Raw genomic sequence first — 8,607 nt, 5'->3', positions numbered from 1 at the left:
CGTGAATGTTTTCTTTCATCCTCCCTCGCTTTGAACGGCCTTTTTATGCATGCTCAATTTAATTTCAATCATTGCTTAGGATACATTGTTATTTTTGAATTTATATTATACTATCTATATTTTATATAGTAAATAAGTATTTATACATTGGTTTAGTATTTTTATTAGTCATTCAACACAATATAAACTATAAAAATAGACAAGGAACATAAATAATAACATATTATATTTTGAAAAAGTAGTAATAATTACTACTGTTACTGTAATAATAATCATAGGATAAGTACATAGAGTTTTGGGGAGCATGGAATAATTTTACATTGGAATGTATAACATTATGGTTTTGTACCATTTCATTAATTAAAAGCACAGATATCATACTATACCTACTACTGAAAACTAGAGTACCTACCTTTACTAAAAATTGTTATAGATAGAAAGATAAAATAGATACACTTTATTGCAATAACTTACCAACTACCTAATTACAATCAAAGCAAGCCACCGTTGTATTTCAGAAACAATTCAGAAAAAGATAAAATATTTAGTTTAACAAGTAAAATATGGGACAGATTATATAGCCAGCCTTCAAAACGCGAGTCTGCAGCGTCAGAGACTACAACGACCACATTACTGGTTCCAAGGATGTCACTAGCGCCACACTATGATACTCGACATTTACATGCGGTAAGAAACACTTCTTGTTTGCAAAAGACCCTTTATTTCATAAAAGTACATAGTCATATTATACAATAGAGTAGGTAAAGTGCTTTTCTGAAACATGGATTCAATTAATTGAAATGCGAGAAACTTTTATTCATGTGTATTCGATGTAAGAGCTTATTAAAATAAGTTAAATTCATAATTTTAAACAGTCCACAAAGACAAAATTTTTCCTTCTCTATGTTTATTTAATTTTCTAATCTCTTCGTATACCTATGAGAAAAAATCTTCAAAGTCTAATGTGTCGTGTAATTGTGTCATATGACCCGTTTGGTGGATTTAACTTCTATACGCAAACTATCTTCAATCAAGCTTAAGCTATTCAACAACGGCTTATCTCACTATTTATTATGTATGCGCAGGATTACATTACGAGCGGGAGTGCGAGCGGTGAGCAATCGCCCGTGTGAGGCGGGGGGCGGGAGAGGTTACCGCGCTTGCGCACTCTGCCCGAAGAGGACGCCCCTCCCGCCTGCACACAGACGCCTACGTCACTAATGTCCTCTTCCTCGCCTTGCCACAAACCAACGCTATACTCTGCCAACCAAGAACCTTACAGCCAAATGTGTCATTCTCCGTCGAATTCCGCTCACGAATCAAATGGGAAATTGTCATCGTCATCGAACAATTCCAACACAATCGATATATCCATTTTACGCAATGATCTCAAGACAACTGATCAAAAATGCTTGAACGGTTTGTACGTTTTGCCCATTGAGAACACTGGTCAAAACGATTATTAGGTTATATCATTATAATAAGATTATAAAAATTGAACTATTTTTATTCACTTCTACCAGCTTATAAGAAATATTTAACAAATTGAATGTACGTAATTGTAGATAATGAACGCTCCTATTAAATCGCACACAAAAGTACACACACTCTCACACAAGAATAATTATAAATATGGACTATAGTCTATAATGCTCTATTTAGTTACTAGTAATCTTAAAACACGTATAGGTATTTGTTCGGCCATATATTTTATTCCATTCGTGATTTAACGTTAAAATTATCTTTGAGAATATATCTTTAGTACCTATACAAACAAGTTGATGTATAATATTTTACGTAAATATTTATAGTAAGTGTGTAATTTATGTATTTATGTTTATTACCGTGTATATTAAGTACTGTTTATATAATATTAATTATACTATAAATAAATGTATTTTTTAAAACATATATTTATCTGACATGGTCTTTCGTCATAATACTATCTAGTGAATCTTGTTAGGAGAATGATATTATGTTACCATGTTACCTCATATTTGAAATATTGTTTGATATAATTAGAAAATATTTCAGTCTCGTATTTTGATTTTCCAAATGATACCTAATTGCTTGCTTTCTCTACCAAAAAAAATATTACATTTGAAACTTTTAGGTAGTGTAGTTTAATAATTTAAAAAACAAAGGTAAATACTGTTACAGTCTAAATATTTCCTACATAATTAATTGCTAAATGTCTAAATATAACACAGCATCTATTCTTAAACAAACAAATCTTAAGCTTTAAATTATATTTAAGTCATAATATTATAGTTTCTATTCCATAAAACTGTTATTTTTGAGACAAGAAATACGTAAATAAGCATAGCATAAAAACTTTTCTCATGAACATGTAAAATATATTTTCCGGTATCTCTAAGGCGCTATATATTTTTTTTCTACGGGTTATTTACAATGGTAAAATCTCATAAATTGCGCTTTATACTGACAGAAATAGAATAAAATAATCTTTAATTAGATTAGTTATTATTAAGTGTTGCCAAAGATATATCGTATGGAATTATAAATAAGGCAAAAATTGGGAAACAAAACGCTACTTGTAAAAAATTAGCATATCGTAGTTAATGTACCTAGTACGTACCTGAATGCAAAAAAAACATTCGACTCCCAAGTGAGGCTTTGCATTACGTGTAGTTTACGGTTGTATAATGTAGCACAATTAAATATTTTTAATTCTATTTAATAAAAAACACAATTGGATGTAAATATATGGTACTTATATTATTAAATGTTTAATGTTATATATGTTTGTCTTTTTTTAATTACCGAAGTTTCAGCTGGCTGTAAATTAAAACACATTTTTAGATTTCTTATATTGTAAAATAGCATCAATTCCTTAAATTTTCTCAGTCGGATTCTGACGACACTTACCAGTTACCAGAAACAACTTTAAATTTTGGTTTGTTAGTTTCAACGCTAGTTTTGAGTTTAAACATATAGTTCTGTGGTTTAAACATATATTAAAGTTTTATCATTGAACCTAAGTTTAATTAAGACATCTTTGTGTGTGGAACGATACGGGACGATACGATTTTATTATTAAAATATTTTAATGATGCATATGTAACTACTTCTGATATTGATTAGAACCAGGCGCGTAGCTACCGCCGTATCTGCCGTATCAATTATACGGGGCCCCCGCGCCAAGGGGGCCCCCAACGTACGTAAGCAAAAATTACTAAAAACTTCCCAAAATTGTTTTTTTTTTCATAAATGATAAAAGTCAAAAAAAGCCTCCTGTGTGTATATTTAATTTGAATTGTTTGTAAAAATTTTGGAATAAGTGACAGATAGATAATTAAGATGAATTTTCTTTTAATTTTATGCAAACATTTTTTTTTTCTTTTGTGAGAAATCATTACCCTTCCTAAGGGCCCCCAAACAAATTTTTATACGGGGCCCGCCAAGGCACGCTACGCTTCTGATTAGAACTATGGCTAAAGTCTAAACTGACTTTAGGTACCTGTGTAAATACATATTATAATATTATACCTAATTCTGCATTTTTATGACAATTTGCCTGTTGTAGGTAACTCAATAAAATTAAGATTTATTATTTTCGATTTATCGTATACGTAGGTAATAAAAAATAAATGTTATCAACACTGGCAATTCTTGATTTCAATCAAATAATCCTTTTTCTTTCTATTTATGAATGATGCCACGTAAATTTTGTAGAAACTGCGTCGACTGTTGTGTATAGAGGTAATATCAAACTGCTACTCTTGATAAAGTAATTATTTAGATACTTCAGTTATAGCTTTCACAGGATTCGATTAGACTGAACGTCGAGGCCACCGTATTAAAACACAATCAATGTAGGTATAAATGCCAAATTTCTAATGATGTAGACCTCGCCCTTGTTGGTAATTGGAAACTCACATATAAACACGTGTAGGTAACCTTTTCTTATATTTTACTACTATTGCGTTTACTAAATTTAAGTAATGTAACAGCATTTAACATAGTATAAGAATATCCTTAATAATAATATAGTGTAATCTAAAATTATTGATATGTATTTGAAAACGTCGCTCTAATATTGTTATTGTTCATATATCTAAACTGTTTCTATTTATAAATAATATATCATTGTAAATTCTCATTATATTTCTATCGTTCATGAATTTTGTGACTAGATAATTATAAATGAATATATATGTATGTTTGTATGTTTAATAAATACTTACCTAAAATAAGCATTTGTTTTCTTTTCATTTCATACCTTAATAAACATATCCTTCTTGAATCCTGTATAAAAGTTAATTAATACCTTTATTGTAATTGAAAATGAGGAAAATGTATCCTTTAATAACAAAAATACGATCTAAATACATATATGTTAATATCCAAATTCATGATAACACGTTTCCATAACAAAAAGGTTGATTTCCAAACTTTACTAATTTGAAATATTAAAGAGAGTTTTTGTTAAAGCGCAGCAGCATGTTAAATGTTTGTTGGGTCGTCCGTTACCGCAAGCCATAAAGTTTAATATTTGATGTTCTACATACCTACGTTATGTTATGCAAATGATATTAAATATGAAATAAAACAAGAGGAGCCATTTTCATGGTAATCTGATGTTTAGTATTTAATTTGCGTCTATTCTTGTTTTTTTATTAAGCTATTGCATAGCTTCTATCGTGGGCCTTGAGCGCGGGGACCGAATCGAGAAATTCCGTAACGAAAAAACCTCACGCTCCCCACGAGTTGTACGCTCGAGTTGTAGAGCGAGCGAGTGTTCACTTTTTATCTTTTTAACGACACTTTAATGAAATCCTTTGGACACACAATGTCTTTGTCAGACAGACACGCAAACACTTGGATGGGAATGAATGTCACATTTTGTTTTTCGAATGTCTGATCAGACTAATAATAATTTCATACTATAGAAAGAAACACTACTATAGAAAGAAAGAACATTTATATAAGAATTATCCTTTTCTTATTTCTATATTTAAGTTTATATGAGAGTATCTCTAAACACAAGAACCGTTAAAAGCAACTTTAAAATCTCATACCAGTTTTCATTTCTAAATTGTGAGATAGGAAAAGCTAGACGGTGATTTACCGTGCATAAATCAAAACAGCTGACGCCACAGCAAAACCAGGGCTATCAGAGTGCTATGCCATACGGAAATCTCAAGGTATTTGAATCTTACAGAAACATTTTTATGATGTATTATTATTGTGGAAAGACAAAATTGTACCTTCTTATATTTTAACTTTAATCTATATATAATATGTAAAAAATTGGTTGTCTGTAAAGTCGGTTTACTGACGATAGTTGAACGTGACAACGTCCGATTGTGCTTCTTTGTCGCTCGTTCCGCGCTCTCGCCCGCACTTCAAGCCTTACATGGAACGCCTCAGATGAGTCAGAGCGAGGTAACGCCGCATGAGTCATGTTTTTTCGTGCGTGCAGCCGGCTTTATCGAATTATAAGACGTTGTCACGTCAAAATGAAACCCGTTTTCATTGGTCACGGCATCACGCGTGAACGGGTGGACCGATTTTGATAATTCTTTTTTTATAATATTCCTTGAAGTACGAGTATGGTTCTTATGGAGAGAAAACTTAAACATTTACCACGGGCGAAGCCGGGGCGGACTGCTAGTAAGTTATAAATTGGCTTATGCCTAAACATTTTTTTAAACAATAATGAAATAATGAATACTTCGTTGAAAAGAGTAGAGTATGAAAAAAATCAGAAAGTACACAATATCAGGATACATAATATTGAAATTATTCATTGCTATATTGATGTTCTTAGCATACTCGCGTAAAACCAAATACGATAATACCGTTGTGAACTTCATTTTTACTTTAAGAATTAAGAACTAGTCTTTTGGATTTAAATCCTCTGGACGTAGATTTAACTCAAGATATTTTCAATAATACAAAATACAAGAATTGACAACCCTAGAACAACAGATGTCACATAATTTGTGCGAGTCGATTACACATATTGCATAATATAATAGTACCAAAGACACATGGCATCAGTTACCTTAAGCTTAATTAATACATTGTTAACCACTAACTAGTGCCTACAAATATATATATGTAGGCACTAGTTGCAATATTATAATATGAGATTAATTTCACCTAATATATTGTGATTAAATGAAGCATAAAAGGATCTAGTTTATGAAAAACTGAAAAATCGTATTTGATAAAGCATCAACGTCATCGTTTTTGTCGTTTTCTCTGGATAGAACTTTTCACGACTTTCATAGTTCGTGTTACACTTATGCAGCAACTGTAGGTACATAAAGTACCTGAAATCCAATATTATTTTACATTTGTGAATAACAAAAACTTTCCAAAAGTTCGCAGTATTTTAAAGGTAGTTGGAATTTTTGACAGTTTAAAGTAAACGGATTTCCTAAATTAAAATTCTTTGACTAAAAGTACTTTGTAAAGATGAGTTTTTGAACTTTGAAACTTATCAAAAATTATATAACCTTCCTCCTATTGTTACTAAGGAAACCGGAATGTACCAAAATGTTGAAATGAGATGACATGAAATGAAATGAAATTAATGAAATTAAATAAAGTTAAGGGAGACACAAGTAGGTAACTGAAGTAAAACATTTATGTTATCAATACGCAGAAAATGTAGGCACCTTTTATCGGTATAAACTTATTCATTGAGAATCCCTTATTTTAAACTTTAAAGCTCATTATATTCACGTAAATGTTAGTCCTTTCTTCATTATAAATCTTAAAATATCAAATTTCATTTTTACAAAATGGCTGTCAAAATTATCAAATGGGAATAGAATTATGCGCTATTCCTTACCTTTTTCCCATATTATCTTCGTTGAGACGTCCCACTGAGTCCCACAATGTTATTAAAAGTAATGGATCCATTACGACGCTCTTATGTTTCAAATTTTTATTACAGAGGCATTAAAATAGAACACTATAAAATTATTCAAAGTAATTTTAATATTTCAAGTGTTGAGTCTATTATCGCATACGGTTTACGATTTTATGATAATGGATGTTTCTGGAAAAAAAAATTACAGCTTTAATATTTTTTTTTTATTATATATAGGCCTACAAACCGTACCTAATTATAATTATTTTTCTATAATAAAACCAAGATCCAATCAGTATTTTAATGACATTTTTTTTTATTGGGATTAAGTTTATATTAATTTGTCTAGCCTATATACATATTATAACCATTAATCACCCTTGTACCTACGTAACAGACGTAACCACGATCAAGAAAGTTTGGTGGAAGTCACAGAGCAAGTTATATTATGTGTAAATGAAATAGGCGAAAGTACTAGTCTCTTTAGCTATGTGAACCTTGAACTTTGAGACTTTACGGAAATTCATTCCTATTTTAGGATGGAACAATCGAAGATTTTAATTAAATTTCAATTTCATTCTTCATTTTTATTTCTATTTTCAAATTAATATAATATCACAACTATGAATCCTTAGATTATGGATTGATCGCGGTGCGCGCGCGCGGAGACCAATCCTTAATCTAAGTATGAATCTATATAAAAATATCTATGATATCTAATATGAAAATTTACTTCCTTCAATCCCTTATGTAGAAAACAAAGTTGTAAAGATATCTACCTCTTAATAAAAGACCATTAAGATAAGGTTTACTGTCGATAAAACATACAGAAAAGCTCTTCTGAGTTTTTGAAATGCGATTTTTACCTCTATCTGCTAGGTATGATGTACCTAGATAATTATTGGCAATATAAATTTCAAACGTTGAAAAGAGCTGCTCATTAAAAAATTTAGTTTAGCAAAGTTTCATTCCTTGGACATCTGTTTTATATATCGAGGTTTGTTAAGATTTTTTAATGGAATTGAATCCACCTTTTAATTACCTATAACGCCTTTATTTCAGTGCAGTTTATATTCATAACAATAATAAATATTATTTGTATTTTATATTTTGAATCAAACTCCCACACGGTTGTAATTTCTAGAATTCATAGAGAAAGAATGTCGAACAAAGGTGTATTGTTAAGAGGTCGCTTGAACAGTCATCAAAGGGCTTTAAAACGAAGGTCAAAATGCAAATGTAAGTAATCGAATATTTGAGCCACTTTAAATGGAACTTAAAAGGAAAACGCTAAGTGCAGAGGTAGTGCAAATGGAAATGGAATTGTGAATAATGAAATACTGAAAGTTATCGGGTTTCACTTCGTTGTGAACGTTCTACTCTTTAATATGAATAGATTTAAACGGAAAAACTAGGCCTTATAAATTATTTAGTGTTTTCACTATTAATTTTTTACGATAACGCCGGCGCTGTCAACTGTCATTGTTAAAATGTATTCATCAATGAAAGTGAAAGTGTTATGTGTATTGATATTAGGTAAAAGGTAAACAACGTCGTTTAGGAGAGTAAATTCAAAAGTGCGTAAACTTATCAAGAGTTCAGTGATTTTAAATTTGACAAGTATTTTTAGAAATTGTTAATAGAGTAGATATCTATTACCGTGTTCACTCAACTTTATAACAAAATTTTACCTAGCGGATATTACGAAGATTAACCTAAATTTTATAAGTTTGAACGTAATAGCAGTTGCAGTAGTCTGT

This window comes from Colias croceus, chromosome 17 (genome assembly GCF_905220415.1).
Source record: "Colias croceus chromosome 17, ilColCroc2.1".
NCBI classification, from domain to species: domain Eukaryota; kingdom Metazoa; phylum Arthropoda; class Insecta; order Lepidoptera; family Pieridae; genus Colias; species Colias croceus.
This window is presented reverse-complemented; position numbering follows the sequence as displayed.